The sequence below is a fragment of the Mustela erminea genome, chromosome 3 (assembly GCF_009829155.1).
Source record: "Mustela erminea isolate mMusErm1 chromosome 3, mMusErm1.Pri, whole genome shotgun sequence".
Classification (NCBI taxonomy): Eukaryota; Metazoa; Chordata; class Mammalia; order Carnivora; family Mustelidae; genus Mustela; species Mustela erminea.
Window position 1 is genome coordinate 160,394,653 of NC_045616.1, and position 17,563 is coordinate 160,412,215.

The 17,563-nt window shown below is 47.0% G+C and overlaps 1 pseudogene; it reads left to right on the forward strand.

Moving 5' to 3' along the window:
* Positions 1-4,062: 4,062 nt before the first annotated feature.
* LOC116587348 lies at positions 4,063-4,246 on the forward strand (annotated as a pseudogene).
* Positions 4,247-17,563: the final 13,317 nt, after the last annotated feature.

The window sequence follows — 17,563 nt, forward strand, 5'->3', positions numbered from 1 at the left end:
GGATCGAGTCCCGCATCGGGCTCTCTGCTCAGCAGGGAGCCTGCTTCCTCCTCTCTCTCTGCCTGCCTCTCTGCCTACTTGTGATCTCTCTCTGTCAAATAAATAAATAAAATCTTTAAAAAAAAAAAAAAAAAGAAGTCAACGTATCTATTAGGGTTTGCCAAGTGTGGCGCTCCTGGGTAACGCTTTAAATATACCTTCTAGCAATTTCTAAATTTCTACCAAACTGAATACATTTGAACATTGCAAATATTATTTTAGGATCCACAGCTGTCATCTCAAGCAAAACTCAGACCCTCACGACTTCACAGTAAAACTTGATCATTTCTGCAGGAGAGGCTCTTGGATTTAAAATCAGGGGAGTCTTGAGTTAACATCCCATGTTGTTCAAAAGATGCATTTTACCCTTGGTTTAGTAAGCAAATGACCAGGATACCCATAAACCTCTGAGAATTAGAAATGTGTATCTCCTGTCACTGCAGAGCCAAGCTGTTGTGTTCACAGCAAAACGCAACTTCCGGCTCTTTCTAAATTTCTGGTCTGCTGTAATTACTTTCTGCTTAAATTATAACAAATTGCTGCTTGTCGATCCCTCCCTATGTTGGGGACCTACCATGAGGTAGGAAGCATTGATGAGGGGGTAATGTATGGACCAAAAGGGAAAGTGATGTCACGGTTGGTGAGCAGAAGTGAAAGAAGCTAATCCACTCTGGGCCCCTGCCCATGACAGCCAGATCTTGAGAAGAGAAAGAGAAGGTAGTGTGGGGGACACCCACGTAAGCACAAGATTGAGGACAGCCAGGGGATGGGGTGTGGCTAAGGGGACGTGAAGATTGGGGGCAGAGCCCAGTGGACTCTCCCCTGAGATCCCACGCCTGGGCCTGAAGGCAGCCATGATCCCAGGCTGGGTCACTCATGGTCTCCTTGGCTAGGCCAAGATGAAGTCAGCAGACGTGGGGAGCTCTGTGCCCGGACAATGAGTGACATCACCCAGAGAAGATCTGAGGTTTGTGTTGGAGAGAGCACTGGGCTTGCTGGCCGGGCTCCCCTCCTGGTGATGCCCAGAGCCCCACTCTGCCTCCACTCCTTGTCCACGTTCATCCCATGGCCAGTGGCCAGACATGAAGGCGTGCCTGCCCACACGCCGGGGGCTCGTGTGGAATGAAAGCCCAAGAGAGAGGCCACCTGGTGAGCCTGCTCGGTCTCTGCCATCCAGCTCCGGAGGCAGGTGGAGGAACAGGTCGCTACAACCACATGACCACGAAGGAAGGTATCAAGCTGCCATTCTACAGAACAGGAGGCCCCAAGAGTCACGGCCACCCAGGAAGAAGAGAGCAGAGCGGGGGGACGGTGGGATGCTGCTCTGCACAATGACAATGACAGCGAGGATCTCCAGAGTGCGTACGGTATTCAGGACACTCGCTCCCAGCCCGCGAGCGTGTCACTGTGTCTCTCCCGGCAAGCTGCCGAGGGGAGTGTCCCCCCAGCAGTCCCAGACATTTTACCGATGTAGGATGGACCCACACAGGAAGAAAATCACCCACGCAGGGGCACACGGCTCCGCAGCGAAGAGCTCTGACACTAGAAGACTCAGGCCGCAGCCCTGCAGGGAAGGTGAAGGGAGGTACTTCTGTCTTCAGGGTCTGCCCGGGAAGGTCTCCAGTTCTCTACCGTGGGATCACCCTGCCACGGCCTACCTGATCCTTCAAGGTACAGCGACCTTGGGGCTCACCACCCCCTTGGCACGAGGAGTCCTCAACACAAAGAGAACACCTGCAAATCTTCCCTTACCCTTTCTTGGCACTGCCCTGTCCACAACCACGTCACACAGCCCACGGCTGGGCAGGACAGAGGGCGTGCCCATCCGGGAGGATGTCCCGTGCTCTCTTGTCCCCAGCCATCAGCAGCACTCTCTGCAGCCCTAGTGGGACCTGGAAAGAGTGGCCTCTGCCTCCGCTGATGGGCCCCTCTGTCCCCGTCCATACCCTAAGTCAGGTGTCAGTTTGGCCGGATTTTCAGTGAGGGTGCTCCTTTTCCAAGAGCATGTCCCAAAGCCCACAGTGAGGCCATCTGGGCTGTCCCTCGTGATGGCTTCACTTTCAGGTGGGATTTACAATGGCTATTCCTGGGCAGGGCGGGGGGCCGCGTGGGGCTGCTGCCCCCTCTCTCATAGCTGTGCTCGAGAGAGAAGAGCTGCTCTCGCTTTTGTCCCCTTGTCCTCCTGTCTGTAGGAACCCCTTACTGGGGCTGGCAGGTCATAACTAACGTTGCTTGGCCGCCTTGCTCTGCCGAGAGAGAGGATTTGTGCACAGGAAACACTTGTGGGTAAGAATTTCACCATGATCCCCTGACCTTGCGAAGTTAAGGCATTCCAATTCCATCACCTCTGCACCTTGTTTTACTTTTTGCCTGGAATGATTTTATAGCAATCATAATCTACCTTAATCTATTTGTAAAATAAGAGAAATAAATTATAACATGAAGAATGCATAGAAAATGCCTTTTATGGATTCTTCTAAGAAAGGCTCTGTCATCCAATAAACGCATTAACGTAATCGCCTTACGTTCATTGCTCGCAGGGATAAACTCACAGGGAAGAAAACCTGTCTAGCAGATGCCCAATCGGAGTTGTCAGCAGGAGAACAAACATGAATGTCTTCATCACTATTTAGGGGCAGATGTATCTCTGAGGGGCTGCTCTCCCCAGAGTCAAATATTGGGTGAGCTTGTGGGGGCCTTTTCTCGACCCTCTTTTCCCGCAGTCTCTCCCTCTCCATAATTACCTCCACCGTGTCTTCGGAAAATCAACTACCAAGTGTCTGAGAACAGTGTTTGGGTTGCCTTGTGGAGTGGCCTCTCACTTTGTACCTGATTTTAAAAGGATAAGGCTGGGAACTTCTCATCCAAAGGGACAGGCGGTAGGGAGTGGGAGACAGTGCTATGAGCCGCGGCAGAATCCCGGGGATGTCCTTGCGCAGATGAGGCCAAGGTCCGGGTTCTCTCCCCAGCTGTCCCCCTGGAGAGCGTCACGACCTGAGATATGAAAGATATCACATGAGTGACATTATAGCTCCCATCCGGAATCAGTATTTGTCACCTGTCCTCCTCACGGGATACGGAGGAATTAACACGACGGTGTTGACATAACAGCTCTTCTTGGCTCAGGGCTATGCTACGTAAAACAGCAGAGCAGGACCCTGGGCCCCCTTCATGCTGCGCTCACTCTGTTGTTGGGACCCCATAGGGTGCACATTGTGCTAATCTCTGGGAACGTAAGGGAGAACTCACCTGTTTTTATCCATCCCAAAGAGAAGACATTTGCACAAGATCAGTGAGTTCTGCTGGACAGAATCAGTACCAATAGAAGCCGAAGAAGCTTCTTTCAACAGCCTGAGTTTGTGTTCTGAGAAGCGCTGGTCTGCTTCAGCCTCCCCTGTGCTGTGCTTGTCCCCTACTATGCGTCCCAGCGAGGGGCACTAGACAAAGACAGAGGGCATTTCCTCATTCAGTCTGGTCAGTGCAGACAGACAATCAGGACAAACACAGAGTCTAGGGAAAAACAACATACTCAACTTTAAAAAGAGTTCCTATTCCTAGGGATGCCTGGGGGTGCAGTGGGGTGAGTGGGGTGAGTGGGGTGAGTGGTGCAGTGGGGTGAGTCGTCCACCCTTGGCTTTGTCTCGGGTTGTGATCTCGGGATCATGAGCGCAAACTCCGCATCAGGCTCTGCTTCAGGTGTTCTCTTCCTCTTCACCGGCCTCTCCTGCTAGTTCTCATTCATTCTCTCTCTCTCTCTCTCTCTCTCTCTCCTTCTCTAAAATAAATAAATTTTTTTTTTTTTTTTTTTTTTTTTTTTTTTAAAGGGGGCACCTGGGTGGCTCACAGGCTCGCAGGCTCACTGCCTTCGGCTCAGGTCATGATCCCAGGATCCGGGGATCGAGTCCTGCATCGGGCTCTCTGCTCGGCAGGGAGCCTGTTCCTCCTCTCTCTCTGTCTGCCTCTCTGTCTGCTTGTCATCTCTGTCTGTCAAATAAATAATAAAATCTTTAAAAAAAAAAAAAAAGCTTTGCGCAGTGGCAGTATCGTAGCCAATGAGGTTTATGCAAAGCGCAATTATTGCTAATTGAAAATCTTTAAAAAAAAAAAAAAAAAGGGAGTCTCCTGTCTCCTATCCCCTCTCCTACCCTTCCACCAGGACAAGCCTCTATTTTTTAGAAAATAGGGAGCCGCCAGTGGGAAAGATTATTGACTTTTGGTTTATTGATTTATTAAATATTAGGTTATCCAGATGTTTGGGGGCAGGGAGAAAAATAAATGCCTGATGACATTACCACGAAGCCCTGTCAGTAGGAAAGGAAAGGCGGTGAGTGGACCAGCAGCATGGGGGCACAGAGGGGTCCAGCAGTCCTCATTGCAGAGCAGGGTCCAGAAGCAAGCCGGCTCCCGCCGCATGCGTGGTGTGTGGGGCCACCTGCCCTGCGACTCTCTGTTCTCTGCGCTCCCCATGCCGTGAGCTCTCACACGTTGGGGGAAAGAGAATCGGGAACTCTCGGAACGGGCATATGAACTGCAAGTTTCCCAGCTGGAGCTCACGCTCAACCTCTACCCACAGACACTCTACTGACAAGTCAGCAGGTCCTGCTGACTCAGACCATAGGTGCGCCCGGGCAGCGTGAGTCTGCAATGACCCCCCGTGGCTTCGCGCTCGATCTAGTGGTGATGATGTCTGATAACCGAGGATTTTCTGGAGCTCAGGTGCCAAGCTGAGTACCGAAGGCACGCTGTCTCATGCACACCTAATGGAGACCAGGACCTGAAGACACACGGCTCACAGGGGCCATAATGCAGGGTTTAAATTAGACCCTGTGATTCTAAAAACCAAATGAACTTTTCCAGATTGCCCTTAGACGGATGGGAAGAAAGGCTCAGTTGGCTTCCTCCGAGATCAGGAACTGCAACCTTCCTCCTCTGTTAGCTTTTGTTCTCTGTCCAAGTTTCTGCCTTCACTTTCTTTGCACCTCACCAGTCTGACTTGAATCCCCCCTTCCTCTTCTAATTAGGTCTCAAGACTCCCCAACACTCTCCAAGGTTATATTTCCACTAAATTACTGAGTTAGGTCTCATTATGAGTGTGGTGTTCTGTGTGTATTAGTATTAATATTTCCTTGAGAAGAACTGCACAGTTAACTCTAATTAGAAAGAAACATGCTCATTGTAAAAACATTTTGGAAAATGTACACAAAATATAAAGAAAATAAAATTCACACACACTATCATGTATGCTCTCAGATTTGCATACACATACATGGTAACCATACTCCCATACACGCACACACACTCATACCACTTAGACCACACATGTACACTACCACACTCACATACATACTCATACGTGGTGATACAGACAAACACATTCACACACACACACACACTCAGGCATAGGTACAAATGGGATCATGCCATAATCTCGTTCGGATGTCAGTCTTTAGCTCATTTTTACATAACAAAATAACAAAATATATCCATATCAGAAATGTATATCTATCTTTACTATATATATATACTTATATATTTATATATATAATTATTATATATTTTATATATTTATATATTTATTATATATTTAATTATATAAATTTATAAATATAATTATAAATTATATGAATACATAAATATAATTATAAATTATATAACTATATTATATATATTATATATATATATTTTTTTTAAATGTTATCTTGTTTTATGGATATACCACAGCCGATTTGTTAAATGTTCCACTTTTTGACAAGAGGTTTTTATTTAATATTGATGTTTATAAACAAAGTGTTTTTTTTTATTAAAGATTTTATTTATTTATTTGACAGAGAGAGAGAGAGAGAGAGATCAGGCAGAGAGAGAGGCAGAGAGAGAAGAAGGGAAGCAGGCTCCCTGCCTAGCAGAGGGTCTGATGTGGGGATCAATCCCAGGACCCTGGGATCATGACCTGAGCCAAAGGCAGAGGCTTTAACTCACTGAACCACCCAGGTGCCCCATAAACAAAGTTTTAATGTGCATCCTTGTAATGTGAACATGGTTTTCTTTACATTCTTTTCATTTACTAAATTCTTTCAATATTTTTTAAATTAATTAATTAATTAATTTGACAGACAGAGATCACAAGTAGGCAGAGAGGCAGGCAGAGAGAGAGAGGGAAGCAGGTTCCCCGCCAAGCAGAGAGCCCGATGCAGGGCTCGATCCCAGGACTCTGAGATCATGACCTGAGCCGAAGGCAGAGGATTAACCCACTGAGCCACACAGGCGCCCCTAAATTCATTCAATTTTAATGAGAATAATTAGACAATGGGAAATCACATTTTAAGACTTAAAACATACATACATATAAGAAAGCATATGTATAAATAAAATAAAACATACAGATAAAAATGTACATATCATAAATGGGATCAAGTCATTCTCTCCTGAGCATTGGACAAGATTCCCTCTTTTCACAGGTTCATCAGTAATGGGTGTCACATAGCCAATAAGTGCCAAACTGAGATTAAGAAAAATGGGATTTCATTCATGTTAAAACTTTATGTACTTAATAGTTATTGAGGTGAGAACTTTTCCTTTTTTAAGTTGTTTTTAAAAATATTTTATTTATTTATTTGTCAAAGGGACAGCGAGCATAAGCAGGGGGAGCAGCAGGCAGTGGGGGAAGCGGAGTCTCCACTGACCAAGGAGCCCAGTGGGGGGCTTGATCCCAGCACCCTGGGATCATGACCTGAGCTAAAGGCAGATGCTTAACTGGCTGAGCCCCCCAGGCACCCTGAGGTGAGAATTTTTCTCTTTGCCCTTTAGCCATCCAGACTTCAACTTCTCCAAAAAGACCATTTGTCAATCTCATCTATGTTTTTGTCTCTTTTTGTGGTTAAAAATGTCTTCATGAGCCTTAAAAACACTTCTAATAAGAAGACTCTTAACCTTATTCCTTGAACACAGTGAAACACACATTTTTTTGTGTCTTTTCTGATTTATGTATGATGAGGCTTCTGCTTCCAGTCCGGGTACAGTGACACACACTGGGTTTACTCCCCAGCCTCAGGGGAAGAGTCTGTCACAATATATTGAAAATGGTTTCCAAACACTGGCCCTGAGGCCGACCAGGGCAGGGATAGCTACGAGACAGAAAACAAATGGGGTGAGCTCTGTGGTCACTCAGCTTCTGCCCAGAGATGGCACCAAGGTGGCCGGTGAGCTCAAGGAAGCCGGACCCCTGGAGTTGTGGGCAGAGCACCAGAGGAGTGGGTGCAGAGGTGTGCCGAGGGTCTGCTCCGTAAATCAAATGGTGATCAGCATGTGTGTGTGGAAAATACCAGAAAGAAAGAGAAAAGGGTCTACAGGACCACAGAGAACACCCCCAGGTCCCTCACAGGCCAGGTATGAGCCAGAGGGACAATCTCATCAATTGCAGAATGGCCATGCTGAGTGTGGGGGAAGGGAGGTCAACCCTAGACCAAACGTTGGACTGGTTTTGCTGAAGTCAGTTTAGCAAGCCCCATAAGAACATGCTGCCTTTACTGCCTCCAAGAACCCAGATCAGCAGCGCTCATGAGAACGCAACAGTATTCAGCACCCAAGGCAAAAGATGCATCTGGCATCCAATCAAAAACCACCAAGCCAGCAAAGAAGTAGGAAACTACAAATTGCAAGGAGGAAAAGTCAGGCAGTCAGGCACAGAGAATAGAGCCAGCAGCCGCAGATAGTCGGAGTGGCTGTGTGACTGGGAACCATATGTCCAGAACTAAGGGAGTGATGGAGCCTGTTGAGGAGAGACAAGGAAGTTATAGAAAACAGCCCAAACAAGCCTCTAGGGATGAGAAGGCTATGCATTATATACAAAATACAGTGGGTGTTATTAACCAAAGATTAGACATTGCATAAGAATGAAATAGAGAATCTAAACATAGAAAAATAGTAACAAGTGAAACCCAGGGAGAAAAGACAATTTTTGGACAAATGCGTGGTGGGGCAGCTTTCAGTAGCCCAGTATACCTCTAAACGGAGTCTCTCCAAAGGAGGTAGGAGGTGGGGGTAGGGAGCAGAGAAATTGTTTAAAGGATTAATGGTCACAAGTTTTCCAAATTTGGTGAAAACTACACACCCCAGATCCGAGAAGCCAATCTTAAAAGCAGCAGGAGGGGAAAATGCACTTTATGTGCAGAGGAACAAAGTGGAGGCAGACAGTAGACGTCCTATCAGAGACGGTAAACTATAAAGCAGGAGAGAAGCACCTTTAAAGTACTAAAAGGAAATCATCCACTTAGAATTCTTTACTCCCTGAAAACACCTTTCCAAAATTGTGGAGAAATAAAGACATTTTCAGAAATACAAAAACCTGAAAGAAATCATCCCCAGAAAACTTAGACTACAAGACATGTTGAAAAGATGTCCTTCAAGCAAAGAAAAATGACAGCAGGTGGGAACCTGGGTCTACACCTAGGCTGAAGAATATCGGGGGAGGGAGACGAACCAGGAGAGACGGCGGGCCCTGAGAAACAGACTGAGCGTCTTGGAGGAGCAGGGAGTCGGGGATGGGTGAGCCTGGTGGTGGGTACTAAGGAGGGCACGGATTGCATGGAGCACTGGGTGTGGTGCATAAACAATGACTCTTGGATCACTGAAAAAAAAAAAAAAAAGGAACATCAGGAAATGTAATTCATTCCATGGGCAGCTATAAAGATTATCTTATCAGTTACGTTTCTTCAAGAGATAATTGATTACTTAGAGTAACTACGATGTCCTGTAGGTGTTATAGGAAGATGGAGAAGGGAAATCTATGGAAAGGCAGCTCGAATCCCAGGAGAGGGGAAACAGAAGCGTTCTGTGTAGAGCAGGGCGGTGTTACTTAAAGTTTGACTGTAGATAAGTTATCTTCCTTTTTCTTTCCTTTTTTGCCTTATTTCCAACTAAGCAAATACTTTATTGTATTTTCCTCTATTATTTTCTCTTTTTTAAAGATTTACTATTTAGTTAGTTAGTGGCAGAAGGAGAGGGAGAAGCAGGCTCCCCAGGGAGCTGAGAACCCAATGCAGGACTTGATCCCAGGACCCCAGGATCATGACCTGAGCTAAAGGCAGATGCTTAACAGACTGAGTCACCCAGAACTTCCTCTTTTGTTTTCTAGGTTACATATTATTTTATTACTCTTTAACAGTAATCCAAAGGTTAAAATATGCATGCCTGACTTACACAATTTTATCCAAATCATTAGTTTCACTATTTCCCTGATAAGGGAATTCAGAGATAAGAATTCAGGGGTCCTTTCAGTTTCCTGACATTTAGCGTTATTGCCGCCCTGCATTTCCATTATACGTGTGTTTTAAATCCCATCAGAGAGCATAATTATTGTTAATAGCATCAGTGCTCATTTATATGTTCCTTACTCTCATACTTCACCCATAACTGTTCTTGCATTTCCTTCTGCCCTTCCTGGTTTCCACCTGTGATGAGTATCCCTCTCTGTGAAGAACTTCCTTCAGAATTTCTTTTAGATCTGCTGGAGATTACTTCTCTTTGTTTTGTTCGACAAACATATATTTGCTTTGCCTCATTTTGAAAGGGTGTGATCACTGGGTCAATGATTCAAGGTTAGCCATTCTTTTATTTCAGCACTTCAAGATACAGGTATGTTCCCATTGTCTTCCGGCTTCATGTGTTGCTGCTGGAAGTCGGCTGTTAGTGTCACTGTAGTTCCTTTGATGGGGCCTTATTTTCCCCTCTGGCAGCTTGCTATCCCTGTCCTTGTCTTTTTTGACTATGATACATCCATATGTTTGTTTGTTTCATTTATTTTACATTGGTTGTCATTTTGTTGTTTTTGTAGGGATTCTTGAATATGCTGGTAGAAGCATGTTATCCATTTTAGAGTGAATAATGATTCTGTCCCATTAACGCAGGTCTCTCTGGGATCTTCATTATATCTTTGATAAATGCAATTTTTATAGTCCTCTTATGCTTTTTCCTACATTTTCTAAATTTTTCTCCCTTTCTAGCAATTCATTTCAAAATATCTTTTGTTTTTGTTGTTCCCAGACAAGCATTAATACTGAATGTAGAAATGCACGTGGAGTTTGGGGATCTTAATTCAAGCACACTCTTCTACTGATAGCTAAGTTCAGTTCCTGCCCCTCGTCTTTCCTTCCTTCCTTCCTTCCTTTCTCTTTTCCTTCCTTCTCCCTCCCCCCTTCTTTCCTGTTGGGAGAAGGCAATGGCGTATCTTACGGGTCAGTGCCCCTCCTGAGTTTCTGCACATCTTTGCAACACTCTTGCTTCCTCTCCTTCGGGCAGTTGTTTTCCACGTTTTCCCACCTAGGTGGACTTTCTCGCCTAGACCTCCTCTCCCTGCTTCCCTTTCTACAAAGCCTCAGGACAAGCTCTAGATTCCATACCCTGAATCTGGCTGCTATTTGAAGTTTGCAGGATACCTGTATCCTAAGTATATTGTAGGTGTATGTTATGAGTGGTATCATTTGGTTTTCTTGTGGAATTATATTACCCTATTTGAAAATGTGTAGACAGTTTGGATTTCAAGGACCACCACACTCTGTGGGCTCTCTTCAACCAGACACTCAGGGTGGTTGTTGGGAGTTATGTCAAATGGAAATATCCAAACTTATTTATGTGCTAATATTCCTTTTATAATATATTGCTATTGTCATTCTTCTGACTGTTACTATGATTTTGTTTTCAAAAGAGCATCCATCCTACTCCCTCAAAACTCTCTAGCCAAGGGCAAGTCACTGGTCTACGCTTGTGTTTTGTGTGCCCTTTATTCAGATGCCGCATTCTATATATAATAGATAGTTAACCCTCTGGCGTGCATTCTAATCTCAATTTGCTGAACAGCTCACTTAAACGTTAATCTGTATCTCCAGAGTTTGAGATTCAAGAAGGCTGTTGTGGAGGCCGAGAATGTCTGACTTTCTAATAAGCCTCCACATGATTCTCACTCAGGCAGCCCTGGACCGCCTTTCTAAAAGCACTGAAACAGACGTACCTCAAGGGTCCATCATCAGGAAAGGAAGATCCCAGCATGATGGGATCTGTGCTAGGTGCCCAGGTAATGTCACAGCAGCAGGAGCCAGGGCACCAAATAGGCAAGAAGGCTGACAGCATCGAACAGGATCGAGTGTTGAGGAGCATGACTTTGCAGATAACAAGTTCTCAAAGAACATAGACAGGGGCTTTAGAAATAATTTTGCAACCTATCATCTCTCTTTCGAAGGTTGGCACTCATGGTTCGGAGACACTCCCCGAACCCAGGCTTAATGCTGATAGCAGGTGGGCACAGACACAGGAGGAACAACAGGAGTCATATTATCAGGACGGAGAGACAGGCAGGATCAGGCCCAGTCAAATTCTCCTGATTCGTGAAGTTTGTCCTGAAGCCAAGAATTCTCTGAGACCCAGGACAGAAGACAGTCTCTGTGCAGCAGCAGAAAGAACATCCAAGAGGGGCATAGTAGTTTTCTCTTCTTTTTAACCCATTTTCTTTGCAAAAGGAAGTTCCTTTTCATAATCTGCTAAGATTGCTATTAAGCTTCAAAACAGTAGGGACCAAAAATGTTTGTGTGGAGGTAGGAAGTGCCAGAAGAAGCAAAATGGACTGGTCGTCCTGGGAGGGAAACACCTCACAAGTAAAAATACTCTTCCTTGGAGAAGGAATGATTTCATGCCTTCCTTTCTTATTCCACAGAATTAGAATCTGTGTTGGTCAACCAGGTGTTCCCGCTTCCCAAGCTCCTCGCTCTTGACCATGAGCCTATTACTACCGATACTGTGTGTCTGAAACTTGCTGTCCCTCTCCGTGGTTCCACGAGTGGGCATGCTTGATTTAACTCACCCATGGGGCATTGCAAGACCAAGGTCTTCCCTACTAGGCATGGCATGAGTGTTTAGCAGTTAGAGGATGGTTAGTAAAACCAGTAGCCAGTAAACAGCACAGCTACCATCTGGGGAAAAAATTACAAAAGGTATCTTTATTAGCAGTTGATGAAATCTCTCCAACTTTTCCCATTAATGTGTAATGGGAAGTGCACTTGCCACAACGACTGTGGTCTTCTAAAGAGAGACCACGGAATTACACTCACATTATTTGAACAAGCTTGTGAAACAGCTCGTGGACCTCTGTTTGCCCATTCGTTTTACTGAGAAATTAAATCTGACAGACCTCTTGGGTTATAGAAGAAGTTTTCATTTTAAAACTGAAATTTCCTAAGTTCCAGAGACAACTTTGGTTTAACTGAAATTGGCTTTGATTATGTTGTAACGTCACCTTCGGTCTGTCCTTTGTCCATTGCAAGAAATCATCATTTCTCTAAGGGATTTGATTCACTTTCTTTGCAAAATAACTTTTCTCAAAAAAAAAAAAGGGTTAAAATTCTAGATCATGGAGAAATCTGAACTTGAACTTGACTTAATTGTACAACTATTGCTCTATCTTGGTGATATAATCAAAGAACAGAGCTAGTTATTTATAGCACAAAAAGCTGAACATGCTCTGAATATTTTAATGAGATGCCCCTCCCAGAGGCATCTTAAGGGTTTTTTTTCCTTTTGACCCTTCAAATGCAGATAAGGATAGTGTGTCCCAGAGAGGACAAGAAACCTAACCCCAAATCCTAAGGGCCTTCGGATTTGGGTCCTTGATCTTTGAGCCTTTGGATTAACATACTGGCACATCGGTGCCTGGAGAAGATAATAGCTCTGAACACTGTCGCTGTTCGAGACAAATTGGGCCCAATTTAGTCCCAAATTTCGGCTATAAAAAGCTGACAGCAAGCACTATGTGTATGTGGTTAACTAGTAATTTTCGTAATGCCGCTCTTCGCTACTATTCAGGGTGCTATAATTAATACCATTCCGGTATATTAGTTTTAACTCATATTTCACTTCAAGCAAAAACTTGGCAGCCATGGTAGGGTATAAAAATAAGCAAAGGGATAAACTATTTTTAGAATGCCAAGAAGTTTTGAATCAAATTCTGGGATGATTATATAAAATATGTGGCAGCCATCCAGACCGCCAGACCCTCCCGCGCAGGGAGTCATCGTCTGCCTACCTGAGCTCCCCTGGAGGCCGAGACCAGAGAGACCAGCCCAGGACATCAGCCCAGGGACTGGACTTGTCTGGGATGGATACAGTTTCATGGATTGTCAGGATAAGCCCGGGGAAGGTCCCCACAAGTCCTCTAGTACCCAAAGACACAGTCGTATAGTGGCACTGAGCGTGCATGTTACATAATGAGTAATTCTCCATGTCACCCGTGCCTTTTTATAGGAGAGAAGTGGAACTGGACAGGTTACGTGAGTTACTGAGGTGTTCAGTGTGGCTGTGACTGGCTGGGGTGGAACCACCTGCTCACCGATGGCAGGCACTCGAGAACTCTTGATGGAACGGTTGAGGAGGAAGTAAATCCAGAAAGCTCTAGAAAGATGGACTGGCTCATTGACAGTTTCTGTAATGAGCAAAAGGTTAGCCTCGAGTGGATTAGGCTGAGACTGAGGTAGGCTCTAAGGACAGACCAACGTCCAATTATGCCCAGATGCCCTTTGGCAGGGACCCAAATGTAGGCACAACACAGAACGAGTATCTATCTCCTTGGATTTTTCCCAGAAACCACTGATATTCCTAAAAATGAGACAGGGGAAGCAATAAAAAATAAGTAAAAAATAAAAATGTGAGTGGAAAGGAGGGAGGAACAGAGGGAGGGAGACAGATCGTTCTCGGGACCCTCCGCATTGCTGTGGCCGGCTGTACACAGCATTGCTGCTGTGGCTGACCGCCCTTCTCAGCCGACCTCTGTCCTAAATGAGCTGCTTGCTAACGTGGAGGACAAATGGAAGGACCGGAGCATTTTCATTTATTACACCGAAGCACTCTTCAGAAAAAGGCATTTCTTTGTGTCCACGGCAAAACACATCTTACCTAAACAACAGCTAAGCTTCATGTTTCTTTCAGCCAGATGGATTTTATGTAGCATCTGTGGGTAATTCTGTTAGTAGATATCGACCCCTCCATCTGGATAAAGCTTAATTATTACCAAATCTAGTTACAGAATGATAGAAAGACAAGGAGGACCCAAGGGAGAAAGGGAATAGTTCACATCACACATTTTTGAATTTCATTTTTTTTTCAAGAACGATATGGTTCAATAAGAAAATAAAACTGGATTAAAACCAGGTGGGCTAAGTGGAGGAGTCTAGAAACTAAACACAGAAAGATTTCTTCTTCCAAAGAACAACATGTTTTCTTTGCAGCAGGTGATGTATTTGGTTGAGATTTTCATGTCCTCGATGTGCATCTGGGATGCATGAGGCTCTTTCTGAACTAAAAGGCATTTATTTTTAAAGGTGAAAAAGGCTTATCTTCCTGAGTTTTTCCTGCGTCAAGAATGAGTCCCCACCTTGATTTTCCGCGCACGTGTTTTCTTGCGCACATGATCCGTTTCATTCACTTCATCTAATCCAGCGGATGGTACAGACCCACGCGATGGGCCCCCGTTGTGAAGCTGTCCTGTGCACTGTCAGCTGTCCCCCAGCACCTCTTCTTCCACTGCCCCACCCTGTGCCTAGGGCGGCCTCCAGTTATGTCTCCTAGAAGTGGCCCCAGGCATTGCTAATCGCCACTGGGTATAAAATCCACGCTGGCTGAGCACCCTTGCCCCAGACTTATGTCTGTAACTAGATGACTTTGAGATTAAAGCTCTCCCTCTACTCCCAGGGAAAGCAGAAGGCCCAAGAAGGCCCCCCCTGGGCCCCGTGTCCCCAGCTGGTGGCAGAAGGCCGACTCCAGAGCATTCCAGACACTTCTGGCCCATGGCTTCATCTGCTGTGCTATTTCTAGCATGATTCCTCACCCGGTTCCTCTCCTTTTCAGTCTCAAAAAATAAACCTCCAGAAACCATCATGGTTTTTTTTGCTTTTTGTTTCTTTTAAGATTTTATTTATTGGACAGAGAGTGACACAAGAGAGGGAGACGCAGGCTTCCCGCTGAGCAAGAGCCCAAGGCAGGGCTCCATCCCAGGACCCTGGGATCCTGACCTGAGCTGAAGGCAGACGCTCAACGACTGAACCACCCAGGTGTCCCAAAACCATTTATAAAGAAATGTTCTCAAAGGTGAAATCATCATACTTGAGTTGATGGGATCGGCTGTCATTCACAGAGTGCTGGCTGCCGGGACTTGGCTCCAGTACGGGGCCTCGTGTTTACTTAGAAACACACCAATAAATGTGTTATCACCACCATGCTGCCACGGGAGCCCTGTCCCCCCCGATGCAACAAAACTGAGGGTCAGAAAGGGAGATAACCTGCCCAAGAGAGCACAGATCACCATCAGGTCACTTCTGAGCCAGAAGTCCCGGCCATGCTCTGACATCAGCCCGCTGCGTTTCCCTAAACCTTGTGATCAGAAGTCACGTTCCCTGCCCCCTGCCCAGCCGACGTGGCCAAGGGTGACACGCCAGGAATGTGTCCATTCTGGGAATCCTGGGCCCAGCCAGGGACTTAAGTAGGGAATCTTCAGTCCATTTGTCCGTATGCTCTTCCCGGGACTTAGACTTCCACTGCCCGGGGAAAGGTTGGTTTGATTTGGGATACACCCTTTCCTCCGCTGAGGATTTTGGAGTGTTTGCTGAACACCTGACAGGTGGACTTCCCCAAAGGCATTAGACCAGCATGCTTGGGCAACTTGGGGGGCCGAGCCACGGGCTGACCCTCCCCCCGACCCCGTGGCTCTGTGGGCGGATAGCTGGTGGGGTCGGGAGCTCAGGTCCCCGGCCCTCCTGGTCACTGGGGAACCCCGGGAAAGTAGGGCTCTCCATTCCGCTTCCAGTCTGTGTCCAGGCAGCCTCTCCCTCAATCCTTTTTGCCAGCCACTTAAAAAAAAAAAAAGCAAAAGCAAACTTTGTTGTTTTCTCGCTGTCTCCCGAGAGGCACGGAGCCAAGCCCTATATGGTGGAAAATAAACTCCCACATACAGCATATGCTGTGTATTCCTCCTGCGGCCGTGGGCCTTTGTTTTGACAGTGTGTGCGTGCGGGCCGAGGAGAGAGGGAGCAGGGCCGAGTGGCGGGGTTCCCAGAGGACGGCTCCAGGCAGCCAGGACTGCGGAGCTCTGCCTTTCACCTCCCTGGGGGTGGGAAGTCCCTGCTGCTGCCCCTGGGGTCGGGGAGGGGCATGTGGGCCCCGCATCACTGGGGGTTGCCAAGGGATGCTGCAAGGGGCAGGTGCATGCTTGCTCACACGCACACACGTACACACACACTCACACTCCTCGATACTATACTACAGTGCACACGCCCTGCTCCTTGCCTTTCTCTGTGACCCTCAGAATACAGGGCTAATGCACAAAGCCTGCAACCCAGACAGAGCTACCGTGTGCCGAGATTCACGGGGCTGATAAAGACGGAGCCAGGAAGCAGTATGAGGGGAGGCTCGTAGATCTTCTGGAGACGGTGGGGCAGGCCCAATCCCATGCCCCCGGCTGTCATGGGGGCTAGGGAGATCTGCCCTGACACCTCCCACGTGTGGCACTGGGTACCTGCTGAGGCTCTGGGTCCCCGAAGATGTTGTAAACCAGGAAGCAGGAACTGCTCACTGGGATTCATCTCCAATGGATGCTTCCGATAGTCCAATTACAACTTTGAATGCCTTTCCTCGAGAGCAGAAGACTCTCGAGCTTATGGATCAGCGTGAGTAGGTGGGAGAGGAGGGTCCATGACCAAAGCTGGGTCTGCACAGGGTCCCTGTTGGGGAAATCTGGATGTCACCCTGGATCTGAGGTTCAGGTGAGAAATCTGAGGCAATCTCCTCCTCCCCCTCTGATCTACCCACGGACGAAGGAGGTGCACTCGCTTCCTGCATGCCGGGTTTGCACAGATAAATGACAGAGGCGTGTGGCAGAGGTGGGCGGAGGGAAACAGAATAATGGGAGTTTAAAAATACAGCGTGACAAAATTATCATGTAAGTCGAAAACGTGTCTGGGTTTAATTTAGGAGACGAGTTGCACTCATACACACATTTCCAAAGTGTCTCCGGTTTTGGACTTTCTTCACTGTGCAGTGAAGCAGCCCAGGGTCCCCGGGCATCGTTAAACACGAACGGTCCTACAGAAGTGAGGGCGTCGCCACGGACCCTTCTTGGGCAGAAGGGAAGTTACCTCCGAGGTGTCCTTCGTGGCTTCTCACTGCAGAGTGGAACTCGCCGAAATCAAAACGAGTTTTGGACGTGGCTGAGAGCCCCGGCCGGCTGGGGGTTTTGATGTGCGGTGAGGTTAAAGAGAAAACGTGGGAGCCATCCCGGCACTCTGTCTCCGGGTAGATCCAGGCTCCGGGGCGCCCGGTCACTCCACGTCCTCCCACAGCACGGGCTCACCATCGCGCCCCGGCCCTCCCTGCTGCCCAGCATCCTTGAATCGGCCCCGCAGAGTTTCCAGAACACGGCTCCCCCGCGGCCGTGTCCATCACCCTTTCCTTATCCGCCCTAGCCCGGCCCGCGTGGCCGCGCCCTCAGACCGAC